A 14694-nucleotide genomic window follows, 5' to 3' on the forward strand; every position below is an offset into this window, starting at 1 on the left:
GAATCTTGGCCAATTCCAAAGACGTTTTGTCCATAGCCTCCCGCATGATCTTAAAGTCATCACGCATTTCCATTCGTATTTCAGACTTAAAAGATGTTACCTCTGTTGACAAACTGGAAACCTTGTCCCCCAAATCCATAATCATTTTTTTAAGTTCATCCATAACTGTCATATTATACAAACTGCTTTCTCCAACCAGTTGAGAATGTTCTAATGACGGACATCTGATGGAGGGTGCCACTGGAGGTTTAGCTATCTGCGCCTTCTTTTTTACATCCATCTGGCTCAAGCTGCTAAGAAGAGAAAGCTACAGAAGCTTAAAAGCCACTCACTGTTTAAAGCCACTAAGTAACGTAAAAAGTAACAAAAGAGGCTACTTTCACTGCCTCTATTGAAAAGAGCACTATCAAGCCCAGTGCTTTCAGCTGGTTAATTATTCAAGTCCTTAGCTGAATCATCAAGCCACCTCAGCTGTATCCTCTTAGAGCCTCAGCCCTTGCAAACACCGGCATCAAAGCACAGAACATATGTTGTTATACTCCAAACAAAACAAGGCAGAGCAAAGTAAATTTCACTGGATTGAATAATCTTCTAACTGAAATAAAAGTTTATCCTCCTTAAGGGAAACAGCCGCCACATTGTTGTATTCTATAGCCAATTTCAGAGCAACGCTTCTCAGATTTAAAGCTTCACCACAGAGTTCAAAAACATAGTATGAGAAAGCCACACTAGTAAATATACTTAGTATGTCCCATAACTCCTCAGTCCATGTGTCAAATAGCCAAACTTCATGCTTTACATCCGCATCACGGCGGACAACAAAAATTTAAAAGGAAAAATTGCAGGCGGTTCTTCGCGTTACCAGGAACGCAGCAGAGATGCGGCCGCGGAATCTCTTCGGCCCCTTGGCTTTGGGAAGGAGGCTTGATGATAAAAAGCCCTTCGGTCCCTTCTAAGCCACCGGGTGTCCTCGTAGAGCCCCGTCCGACTTTCCCTTGCCTGGGAAAGATTTAGTCGGCCATAGGGCGACCCCAACACCGCATCTCGCGGAACGCGCCCTTGAGAACAACCTCAAGGTACGTCCGTTCGTTCCGCCTCGCAACCGGAAGTCTAGTATTTTCATCTTAATTAATGCTATTCTTCCAAACCATGATGATTGGATTTTCTTATATTCTATCAATTTTTTCTCTACTTCCTTCCTTAATGCTACTAAATTTTTCCCTTCCATTTCCTTTAAATCCTTCGTTATATTTATTCCTAAATATTTTAGACATTCAGATTTTTGATGGTCTGTCAGTGGTCACCAGGTTGAACCATGCTGGGCATTTAAGTACCTTGGCATTCATTTTACAGAAAACCTCTCCTGGGGAAGCCCCGTATAGAGACTACCAGAACCATGGCCCTGAGATCTATCTGTTGGGCACCTGCTTGTTTCAGAGCAAAATCATTGCCAGATTCTGATGCTGTTCAGAGATGGGATGACTCTCTGATGGCTCATCCGATGGCCCTGCAGAATACATTTCTCAAGAAACAGTTCATTCTTCCAACTGGCATTCACCTGGTACTCCTGCAGCTCTGGTCCAAGCAGATATTGGTTTTCCTTCCATTAGAGCTCATATCCATTTTATTTTATTTAACTACTGGAGAAGTGTAAAAGATTCCTCAGTTAGGGTTTCCCCCAAGTCATTTTTTGAACAGCTGTCAAATTGCAAAGTTTGGAGTTCAAGATATCACAAAGTTGCTTGAATTGTATCCCACTCCATTTGACAATTTTTCTATTTTGAATTCAAAAGAGAAATTTTGTGAATACATTTGTGACCATGGCAATTAACAACTCTAAGGCGGGTTATAGACTGCCCATTTGGGGCGGGCTGTACCCACCCCTTTCCCCAGAGTATAGGGGCCTCAGTGGCCAAAACGGCAGCCGCTGAGGCCCCGATCCGCCGCTTTCCGGGCTGCAGGGAAGCGGCAACAGGCCGCTTCCCCGCAGCCTGGAAAGGGGTGTCCCTGGGGCTTCAAGCCCCAAGGACACCCCACGGCGGCGGGGAGGAGGAGAAAGGGGCTGCTTGGCCCCTTTCTCCTTTGGTCCACTGAGCGCAGCCGTCTGAAGGCTGCGCCCAGCGGACCAAACCAGGAAGGAGCTCCGAAACGGAGCTCCTTCCTGCTCCGCGCTAAGCGTCCTGGTGCGGAGCTAGGATGTCACGTCTGCACCGCCCCGGATAGAGCAGGCGCGGTCGTGACATCCTCACGGCCGCTGCCATTTTGTGCATGCGGAGTGCGCACTAGGGTTAGGGGGGTGCAGAAGGACCGCCCCTTTCTAACCTTAGTGCGCACTCTGCACGCACAAAACGGCCCGTTTGTAACGGGCCAAAATTTTCAAAAAGGTACAGGCTCTATATATTTGACCATCAAAGAGCTGTTTACCTGGCAAAGCTCACATTTCCAAAATTTAGGCAAGCTTTTACATCCTTTCATTTTCAAATAATGCCTACATCTATGATTGATAGCAGATATTCTCATACCCCTTTGGCTCTCTGTGTATTTGGATCCAGATCATGGAAATAGGAAATGGGACATATGATCCTTTCTGCTTTCACTGAACAAGGAACAGATTCTGTGAGACCTTTGAAGGCCTGGTGGGCATTATTCAACCCCACTGACCTTTTCATCTGCTTATAGCCTCCACTTGTATATCTACTTACCCTAATGTGGTATAGTATGTAATGCTTAGGGTGCTAGGCTTGAACTTCGGAGATCCAGATTCAGGTGCTCACTGTGCTATGAAGCTGAATGATTTTGAACTTATTACTTTTTCTCAGCCTCTCTTACATTACCATAGTGGTTGTGATGACAAAGTGAAGAACAGTAGAGCTATGTAAACCACCTTGGACTTCTCAGAGGAATGGTGGGATAGAAATTTAACTATTAATAAATAAATAGTGGTATTTAGTAATAGTTAAGCTTGCAAACTTAGGGGCATTTGGATGTTGCTAATCATGAAAAAATGAAATATTCTTCAATTCACCACATTTTGATTTTTAAACAGCATACTTCTTAGATTGTATGGGTTTTGTTCAGGTCACCAGTTGGAAATCCAAGCAAACAATATCTATAAAACTGAAGCGGTAGGCATTGTTTGTGTGGACTTTTAAAAGCAATTTGAAAAAGTCCTTCAGTACTTAGCAGTCATGGTAAAACAGACTAAGGCGTGTTACAGATGCGCCGAAGGGGTGTACTAGGGTTAGAAAGGGGCATGTTAGGGTTGAGAAGGGGCGTCCCTTCTGGACGCCCCTCAACCCTAATACGGACCGAGTCCGTACAAAATGGCAGCGCCCGTCCACACAGATGCCACCATTTTGACGTCGCAGACGCGTAGCATCCGGATGTCGCACGGCGGAAGTGACGCCGTGAGTGCGCGACTAGCGCCTCGCGGCGCCACTTCCAGGGCACAGAAAGAAGTCCCATTTCGGCGCTTCTTTCTTGCTGTGCCCGGGAGCCGCGCAGTTTGGCCGCTGCGGTTCCCGGACGTAGCAGCAGGCGGCGGCCGCAGAGTGCCCTTCTTCGGCGCTCTGTAACACGCCAAAGTCCTCTTTTTGGTTGAAAACTGTTTAAAGAATAGAAAGCAGAATATTGTTGCAAATGGTTAGATCTCATAACAGAGCTGTCAGCCTTGCAGTGTTCAGTGTGATTTTTTTTTATTTTATTTCATTTGTAAATGAACAGACATACAGTACATAGGTACCAAGTTTGCTGATGATTTGAAATTATTTAGGGTAACGAGAACAATTTAGGACTGTGAACAACTCCAAAAATATCTGTTCAAACCCGAAAAATGGGCATCAAAATGGTAAATAAAATTCAATGTAAGCAATTATAAATTGATGCATTTTGGGACAAAAAGTCCCAGCTTCACATATCCAGTGATGCACATCTCCACCGAAGATGTATTCACATTCATGTCCTGCAAAAGAGGCCTAATGAATCCTTGCTATGTGGAACATTTTTCATGCCAATTCTCATTAGAACATAGAAAATGATGAAAACATAAATTGTGGCTCATCCTGGGACATTTGTTTCAACACCACAACTTGTTCCAAACTTCTACAAATTGACACTGATTATTGTTTTTTGTCTCCACCAAGGTAGCACAAAAATCTCCAGACATTTTTTTACCTCCATTATAGAGTTCTCCAATATGGTCTGCCATTTCTTCTTGTAGAAACTGTGGCTTACAGTTTTCTTGATCATATAGTGTTTTAGGAACTTAGGTTTCAGGTCTGTTGGAAGGGTGGTTGCCTCTGTAAGTGTCTGAGGGGTGCTTAGCACTTCCATATTGTCCTTGCAGAATGTGTCTGGGAAGGCAAAATTAGTGGCTTCTCCCTCTGGAACATATAATAATAATAATAATAATAATAATAATAATAATATGTTTTATTTATAGACCGCTATTCCGCAATGATCATAGCGGTGTACAGTAAAAATCATAATGCAATACAAAATACAAGGTGACAAAGGAGGGAGAAGTCTCGTCCTTCAGGCAGTCCCTGATGTTGCTGGGTCTGTCTGATCGCTCCCTCTGAGGCCAAGATGTCAGTTTAGGAGGGAGGGGCCTCTTCCTTCAGGCAGTCCCTGATGTTGCTGGGTCTGCCTGATCTCTCCCTCTGAGGCCAAGATGACAGTTGAGGAGGGAGGGGCCTCTTCCTTCAGGCAGTCCCTGATGTTGCTGGGTCTGCCTGATGACTCCCTCTGAGGCCAAGATGACAGTTGAGGAGGGAGGGGCCTCTTCCTTCAGGCTGTCCCTGATGTTGCTGGGTCTGCCTGATCTCTCCCTCTGAGGCCAAGATGACAGTTGAGGAGGGAGGGGCCTCTTCCTTCAGGCAGTCCCTGATGTTGCTGGGTCTGCCTGATGACTCCCTCTGAGGCCAAGATGTCTTGGCAGGCTCTCTACTGATTGGCCAGATTGGCCCCCATGATTACAAGCAATGGTGTCCCTGCACCAGGTGTTACCTGGTGCAAAGGGTGATGTTTTGGGGGGCATCACACATCCCTCTCCCCATGCCATCACATGCTTTTCTTGTTCAGGAAAAGGATGAAACAGTGCATGGAGGTGGGAGTGTACAGAGGGCATAGTGGAAGCACATACGGGGGTGCAAACACATGTGGGGCAGGACAGGGACAGCACAGGGGTGGGAGTACATGAAGAGGAGATGGGAACGTGTGCAGGGACAGCATGAAGTGGAGGGTTGGACCAGGTGTCACCTTCCTTCTGGGGTGACACCGAGTGCAGGCCACACCCTTGAACCCCCCATAGTGTCACCAGAGGTTCCAAGGGGTCCAAAACCAGACCCTACTGGCTAGGGGTGGTAGAAGAATCACATGTTGCTGCTGGGACCAATCTGTGCACAAACTGGAAATCCATCTTGATTGGTTGGGTTGGACTACATGGGTCTGAGGGATCCAAAAACAGTTCCTATGTGTTGGGGGGGTGAGTTCTGGGAGGGCTCATATGATCCTTCTGGAACGCCTGGTATCCTTGGTATCCTTCTGGAACGCCTGAGGGAGTTAGGTATTGGGGACACTGCACTCCAGTGGTTCCATTCCTACCTCTCAGGCAGATTCCAGATGGTGATGCTGGGGGACAGCTGCTGTTCCAAGAGAGAGCTGACATCTGGCATCCCTCAGAGCGCCATTCTGTCCCCTATGTTTTTCAACATTTACATGAAGCCGCTGGGAGAGATCATCCGGAGACATGGGGCGTGTTGTCATCAGTACGCTGATGACATCCAAATTTATTTCTCTATGTCCCCGACTATTGCAGTGACTAGGGATGGCATCTCTCCTCTGGATGCCTGTCTTGGATCGGTAATGGGCTGGATGAGGGAAAACAAACTCAGACTGAATCCAGAGAAAATGGAGGTACTCGCGATAGGTACCCCAAGTCCAGGGATGGAGTTTTGTCACCCAGTCCTGGATGGGGTCACACTTCTCCTAAAGGACGAGGTTCGCAGTTTGGGAGTACTCCTGGATCTGTCCTTACAATTGACATCCCAAATAGATGTGACAGCCAAGAGTGCTTGGTATCAGCTTCGGTTGATACACCAGCTGCGTCCCTACCTGGACCCAAAGGACCTTGAAGCAGTAGTACTTGCACTGGTAATCTCTCGTTTAGATTTCTGCAATGCGCTCTACTTGGGGCTACCCTTGTACCAAATTCGGAAGCTTCTATTGGTTCAAAATGCAGCAGCCAGATTGGTCACCAGGACATCTAGGTTTGACTATATAACACCAATACTGAAACCTCTTCACTGGCTGCCAATTAGCTTCTGGGTGCAATACAAGGTGTTGGTTTTTACCTTTAAAGCCCTACATGGCTCGGGCCCGAATTACTTGCGGGAGCACTTCTCCCTACATAATCCACCCTGCACTCTCAGAACATCTGGGAAGTTCTTACTAGAATATTATAATACCAGGTTAATGACAACTTCACATAAGGCATTCACTGCCGCGGCCCCAAGATTATGGAATGACCTACCGGAAGAGATCCATCTGATTACTACCTTAGAGGCCTTTAAGAAGGTACTCAAAACGGATCTCTTCCGGAGGGTTTATCCACTGAATTGCATATAAAAAGGTTATGATGACTGCTCTTTCTTTACTCTGATTGTTGGCTAATGGACGAATTCTAATTTTTAGAGAACTAATAGGAATTCTTGGTAAATTCAGTGTTAGTATTTTATTGTTATATTGATTGTAAATTGTACTAAGTGTATTTTAAGTTTGTAATCCCGCCTCGATCCGTGGGAGAGGCATAAATAAACTATATTATTATTATTATTATTATTATTATTATTATTATTATTAATTTTAGATGTCCTACCCTAGCAGGAAAAACATTCAAGTGAGGAGGTATCAGTTGTTCTTGACAGTCATCAATTATTCCTTTCTAAAAAATACCTTTTATTAAAGTTTCAAATTACAAATACAGTACAAATATGAACCGTAAAAACAAGCAACAGAAATACAGCATTACAATTACATATCATTGTATGGGACAAAGAGACAGTAAAATAAGTAAATGTATTTCTCTATATTATAGCAGGGAGAGATGCAGGGAGACAATGTGACTTGTAAAACAAATAAAAGTGGACCATATTTCCACAAATGGATCTGATTCTGAGTCATTTCTCCCTGTTGAAGTTAATTGTGTTAGATTTGGCCAAGCTTTCTAATCTTTTAAGGTCATTTTGAATTTTGATTTCCGATAGCCATCACATCAGCCTGGGGAGCTCTTTCAGTTAGGAAGGAATTATGCATTTCCATCAGGACTGTGATATTACATTCAAATCATACATTCATTTCATTAATACAACCTTTCACAGAGCTCAAGAAATAATTTTATCATATTTTTGTCCTAATCTAAAGAAGTACTTAGAAAAGTTAAGGCACACTTTGTATGTATGGAGAGCACTGAAAGTCTATACTGAGTGTACTCAGTGCTTTCGGGTATCTGAATGTATTTGTTTATGTGGTCTGCTTTTAGAGCCAGCAGATTCGCCTCTACCTATGAGACCAGTGACTTTGCCTCCTGCATCAGAGTCCTTGATCATGTTCTCCTTTCTAAGTTCACATGCACCTTGGCTGTCACATATTCTGTCCAGATGAGAACCTCTCTTTTCCAGACTAGCTGATAGAATGCTAATAACTCTGGGTGTATTGCCTTCAGTCAATTTTTGCTGTGGAATAGATTTTGGTGATCCCATCTTCCTCAAGCATAATGTGAATTGCATATTGCTCCTTACCCCCTCAGTCTGCAATCTAGCTTTATTTGCAGTTCTGGGAGGGTTCAAATGGAATGACCAATCTGGATTGCCGTAGACATTTATCCGTTCCCTTCACCAGGCTGGGAACAGGAAGATGCACATGTTTTGCTTGTGCTATTGGCTAATAATAATAATTTGGTATAGAAGTAAGAACCATTGCAGGTTCTTTGCAAATGTATTTCTCTATATTATAGCATGAAACTATGCCCAAGGCACACAGTCTATTGCAGAAATCATCATCCCAACAACAACAGACATGATGAATTGGAACAACATACCTGAATAGGTTTTACTTTCTTCTCAGGTAGAAAAACTTGCCCCAGTGATGTGTCTATAACAGCCCCATGATGTTATTGGCACTGTGATGGAATGAGGTGGCTCTTCCAACAATTTATCAGAAATTGGAAAGAGTGGAGAGCACAAATTTTACATTTCTGAGACCCTGTGGAAGATATGCAGATCTAATTAGTACATCACCAAAGCAAGACATGGAGCTCTTGCTGCCTCCAATGTGCCACCAAAGCAACATAAACATGGTAAACACCCTCGAGGAGAGAAAAGGCCAAATGGTAGCCTTGTACTTGAAGTTGTATTGAAACCCATGGTGTGGTGGAGGAATCAGAAGGTGTAAGTACGCCTTGGTTAAATCAAGGAATACAAGAAAATCTGGGAGGGAGGGGGGTCTTGCAGCTTTCAGAATTGTTTTGAGAGTCTCCATTCTGAATTTGCCTCTCTTGATAAACTGATTGAACCATTTCAAGTCTAGAACCACTCTCCACAATTTATTCTTCTTTCAAACTAAAAGCAAGATCCAAAATAACAAGTAAGATCTTTTTCTTTTGAGCCTCCCCCCCCCCCCCAGTGAAAAATGCAGGGTAAGTTAAGTTGAGTATTTTGATGGTAGCTTTCACTTGATTTTAATGCCTAAGCACAGAAGCTCTCTATTCAGGCAGCCATACTTATTCAGTGACCTCACCCCTTCCCATCATCAATCATTCTTAACAGGTATCCAAAAGACATACATAATTTTTGAAAGGGTCTGATAGGGTCACTATGGCAGAAAAACAACCACTACCTCACCCCTACTATTACTACATCTTTAAAAAATACTGTAGAAGTTGAAAAGGTACAGAAAGGGCAGCCAAAATTATCAAGGAACTCAGGGAACTCCCCTACAAATACTGTTTTTTTCCTATTTATGACATTAATGTGGAAAAAATAATGTATATAAAACTATGCATGGAGTAGAGAAAATAGGGAGAAGCCTTTCTTCCTCTTTCATAGTCAACCTGGGATCATCCAATGAAGGTAAATTCAGGATAGTTTAAAGAATGTACTTAACTGAAATTCACTGCAACAAGATATAGAGATGGTTTCCAATTGGGATGACTTTAAAAGTGCATTAGATAAGTTAACAGAATTTAGGACCATCAATGGTGACTAGTTAGGACAGCTATACATCCTCTCCCACATCAGAGACACTATTCTGTAGAGTATCTATTGTAGGCAATCATGAGGCAGAGGATTCTTCACATTAATGCCTTACTGGTAGGCTTCTCGTAGACAACTAGCCAATCATTGTGTGAATAGAATATGACATCTATCTGTGAGACAATGAATGAATGAATATTGGAAGGACCATTCCACTGCATTTACTGGGGGATGGGGAACATTAAAAATTATTACCACTGGCAGTGGAAGGAGTAGAGCTTCTTTCTTTATTACTTTGTTTGTGTTGATGGCACTTTAGTTAACAGGCTGGTCACCATTTGCAACTTCCACAATTGCCTGGACTTGTAGCAGCATCATAAGATAATGAGGGATTGGGAGGGGAGGGATAACTTAATTCTGGATTGTTTCATGATAGTTTTTCAGGTAAAAGGCATTCAAACAGAGGCTGGATGGCCATCTGCCAGAGGTGTTTTGTGTGTTCCTGCATGGCAGATTGGTTGGACTAGATGACCTTGTGGTCTCCTCCAATTTTATGATTCTAAGGATAGCCGCTGCTACTGAATTGTGGAGAATACATTCTCCATAATGCAAAAAGATGTTTTCAGGAGCATGTAAGGAAAAAGAAAACAATTTCAGAAAAATTCTTTTGGGGAATTTTCAGGCCTACAATTGCCTGGGAAATTCCCCCGAGTGAACCTTGCTGCCTTTTAGCATGGGTGGCTTCACAGAAATCCATTAGGAACACAGACTGAACACTTCAACCCTAACTTTTTCTTCCTCCTGTTTAATTTTCTTCTATGGCTTGTTTTCAACCCCCTTTCCCCCCTCCCCAGCTTCCTTATCACTTATATTGCTGGCTAAACTGTTCCCTCTGCTGACTGAACCAAGTAACAGCTGATCATTGCCCACCAGAATAATTTTTGGTACAGGAGCATTAGAGCTTTCTACAGGGAATTCCAACTCCTCATGAGGCTGTGACAAAGATCCTGCATTGCTGGCATGGAGCATAGCACTGCATGCCTACAACACTATACTTCTCCTCGATCCCCTCAATCTGGGGAGGGATACTACTACAGCCCTTAAATGGCCATGGAAGTGGAAAGGAAGGAAGGGCAATGACTGAACAGCAAGGATTGCTTTTCCTTCCAGCTGGCATTTTCTAGGGTCCTAGCAACACTTCACACTTAGGCCATAGCAGTACTCACAGTGCTGGAGCTTAGCTGTAACTTCAGGAAGTAGTTAATACTCTATGCAAGTAAACTCTAATGTTCTAGGCTAGGAAAGTAGATATAGGCTGCATTTGCACTTCAGAAATACATCCAGGTTGATACCACTTGGACTACCATGGCTCAATGCTATAGAATTTTCTCTAACAAGTTAAGAGAATGTCTCTGTCAGAGAGCTCTGGTGCCACAAACTACAATTACCAGAATTCCATAGCATTGATCCATGGCAGTTCAAGTGGTGTCAAACTGGATTATTTCTGCAATGAGGATGAAGCCTTATAATATTTTCATTACCTTCTCAGACTATATTGTTGATTCCCACTAGGTTGAAATGAGCCATAAGGCTATGGAAAGGACCCAAGGACTCAGAGGTCCAGCATTGGAGGAGTGGGAAAAGGGACCCTGTAGCTCTTCAGGAAAATGGTTTCTAGCATTCAGCATAGCTGTCCCTAGACTATGGAACGGACTCCCAGAGGAGACTCGCCCTATTACATCCTTGGAAATTTTCAAGAAGGCGGTAAAGACAGAGCTTTTTCACCGCGCATATCCTCCTGACCTCCTATGAAGACTGTTGGTATGGAACGAGAGCACCTGACCCTGTGATTTCATGTTTTTAGCTGTGGTTTTAATTATGTGGTAACTAAAGTTGTAATATTGTAATTGTTTTTAACTCCGTTGTGATCCTGCCTCGATCCATCGGGAGAGGCAGGATGATATAAATAAAAACTATTATTATTATTATTATCATCATCATCATCTCAGACCTTCATGGAATGGAGCCATGACATTTAAACTGGCATTATACTGCTTTAATTTTGCAGCGTAGAAACACCTCTGGACCCCAGTAATTATGGATGACCTGTCAACCAAACAGTCAGATGTTTCCTGCACCATTTGGGAGAGAGGTCTTCTTCTCTATCTATTCCATGTGCAGTCACTGTTTAAAGCCGGGGGGGGGGGGGGGGAATTCCATTCTAGTCAAGGTTACAGAGCAAGTAGTTGACAGTCATGTCCACATATTCTTCGATGAACCAACTTTCATGCTCCAAGTTTGGCACAGAAGCTGCTCTGCACATCATGTACCTTTGTTGGCAGAGAGGTGATTGTTTTTTGGTTCTCTGTGATCATTCAACAGCTTTTGAAAATCATGGCATATTTTCAGAGAGCCTGAACTGTAGTGAAGCATGTTGTTTAGCACTGTTTCTGCTGCTACATGCGTGACTATCTCCAGAAACTGTTGTTTGGAGAATATTGTTGAATGTTGCTCTGTTCCATGGACTTTCCAGTTTGGGGTTACTCTGGGGCCAGGTTTATCTACCCCCCACTTTAACAATTACACAAAACCATTAAATGAGGTCCTCCAAGGTCAGGATCTATTATCACTGGTATACTTGATTACATGTTTTCAGTATACCTGACTCATTTGCATCACCAAGTGATGTGCTGAAAAAAGTACATGGTACAGGTGTGTGTGGGGTTACTGATGTGGTTCAAAGCCTGATTTGATTATTCAGATATGGACTTGATTCAGTCTGGAATGCTGTGGACCTGATCTGATCTCAGAATCAAAATCTAGATTTGGTAACCCAGATTGCCAGTCCCCAATTATATCTTTATAGTAGGAAAACCACAATAGCTGTAACTATTGTTTTTCCTTTTTCACATAGCTGCATGACATTTGGTGATAGACGAGGGATGGGCCACTCCCCAGTGGTTGTCTCCTTGGCATTGTCCCACAGCACCCACCATATATATATATATATATATATATATATATATATATGAGTCAAATGGGGAAGGAGCTAAAATGCTTCTCATATTTCCTAGGGTGTGGTAGGATTTTACATCTTTTTAGAAGGCCTTTCCTGGACTAAAATGGCATTGGGATACATAAGTACATCAGAAAGGACTGTCTTAGGTGGCCTATAAATTGTAATTGGAAGGACTGCAGGGTGCTCGTGTGCTGCAGTCTCCCAACCTCTTCTAGACCATAAAGAACTAGTTAACTCAACAAACTTTCAAACATGTAACTTCTGCTAGTTACCTGTCCAAAGAAGGATACTCCACCACACTCTGAGGGAGTGTGTTCAGCTGTCAAACAACTCTTACTGTCAGGACACTCCTTCTAATGTTGAGGTGGAAACTCTTTTCCTGTAGTTTGAATTCATTTCTCCATGTTCTGTTCTCTGGAGCAGCAGAGAACAAGCTTGCTGCATCCTCAATATGACACGCTTTTACATATTTGAACAGGGCTATCATACAGTGGTACCCCGGGATACGAATGCGCCGCCTTACGAAATTTCCGGGTTACGAAAAAAATCCTATTAAAAAAACTGTTCCGCGTTACGAAAGTTTTTTCGGGTTACGAAAAAACTTTTGGTGCTTTTCGGCGCTATTTCGCACCAAATCGCGGCTTTTCCCCATTAGCGCCTATGGCAATTCGGCTTGCGAAAGCCTTTCGGGTTACGAAAGCGGCAGCGGAACGAATTAATTTCGTAACCCGGGGGACCACTGTATCACCTTTCAACCTTCTCTTCTCCAGGCGAAACATACCCAGCTCCCTAAGTCTCTCCTCACAAGGCATGGCTTCCAGAACTTTCACCATTTTGGTCATCCTCCTCTGGACACACTCCAGCTTGTCAACATCCTTTTTGAATTGTGGTGCCCAGAACTGACCGAAGCAGAATAGAGTGGCACTATTACTTTCCTTGATCTAGTCACTATGGCGGGTTATAGACTGCCAATTTGGGCAGGCTGTACCCGCCCCTTTCCCCGGTGTATCGGGGCCTCAGTGGCCAGAACGGCAGCCGCTGAGGCCCCGATCCGCCGCTTTTCAGGCTGCGGGGAAGCAGCAAAACGCCGCTTCCCCGCAGCCTGAAAAGGGGTGTCCCTGGGGTTTCAAGCCCCAAAGACACCCCGCGGCGGCGGGGAGGAGAAAGGGGCCGCTTGGCCCCTTTCTCCATTGCTTTGCTGGGTGCAGCCGTCTGAAAGCTGCGCCCAGCGAAGCAAAGCGCCACCGCAAACCAGGAAGGAGCTCCGAAACAGAGCTCCTTCTTGGTCCGCGGAAAGGGCGCCCTAGGCGCCCTGGTGCGGAGTAAGGACGTCACGTCTGCGCCGCCCCGTGTAGAGGCGGCGCGGCTGTGACATCCTCATGACGGCGGCCGTCTGGAACGGCCGCCGTCATTTTTTACGCATGGAGCGCATATTAGGGTTAGGGAGGTGTGGAAGTACCGCACCTCCCTAACCCTAGTACGCGCTCCGCGCATACTTTCATGGCGGTTTGTAACCTGCCTATATTTCTATTGATGCATTGATGGTTCACAATATTGTCCCTTTCTGTGGTGACTCAGATTGCCAGCCTTTTTTCTAAGACGGCAAAAAAAAAAAACAACACCAAAAAACAATTGAGGACAATTGGTGGAGGAAGAATACATTTTACTACCTAAACACTCAGAGATTCATAAACAGTACTCAAAGAGATAGCTATACTAGTCTGTTAGAACTTTTTTGCTGCCAGCAAAAGGAAAACAGAGTTGCAGTTTCTTGTGAAATTGCAGTATTTGGGAAGGCTCTTTCTTGTGTTCTCATCAAATATGCTTGTCAAATATGTGGTGAGATGGAGGATCTTCTTCAAATATCTCAAAATGCAAACAACCTTATATGGAAAGAGTGAGTGACTGGTATCAGTCATAATATAAAAAAGGTATAATGCTTGCCTGCAAAGTTCCATGTTCCTCTTGCCCCTCAAAGGCAACATGCAAGATCGAGCTGCAATGGCTCTTGATGCTTGAAAATTGCTGGTGTGTTTGTAGAACGTCTCCACAACATCTCCAAAAGGACATACACACATAATCCCAGGTTATACATGCATATATCACGGACAGGATTCCAGGAATGTCTTTCAGATAGTCTAAAACCAAGCCCTTATAGAGTTTTACAGTTCATAACCACATTTTGAATTGCATACTGGTAACCAATGAAATTGTTTTATAAAGAACCTTCATAAAATCAATTGCTCTCACTGTTGCCTTACATCATTTTCCATGCTAGCACCAAAAAGCGACCTTGTATGTCAAAGTTCATCTACAGAGCATAGATTTTAACATTACTTTATCCATGCTTATGAGATTGTTGTTGCCTTAATTTTGGTGAGCTACCATATCACCTCTTAACCTTCTCTTCTCCAGGCTAAACAT

Source organism: Sceloporus occidentalis, unplaced genomic scaffold (assembly GCF_023333645.1).
Source record: "Sceloporus occidentalis isolate IW3139 unplaced genomic scaffold, rSceOcc1.0.p SCAF_20, whole genome shotgun sequence".
NCBI classification, from domain to species: Eukaryota; Metazoa; Chordata; class Lepidosauria; order Squamata; family Phrynosomatidae; genus Sceloporus; species Sceloporus occidentalis.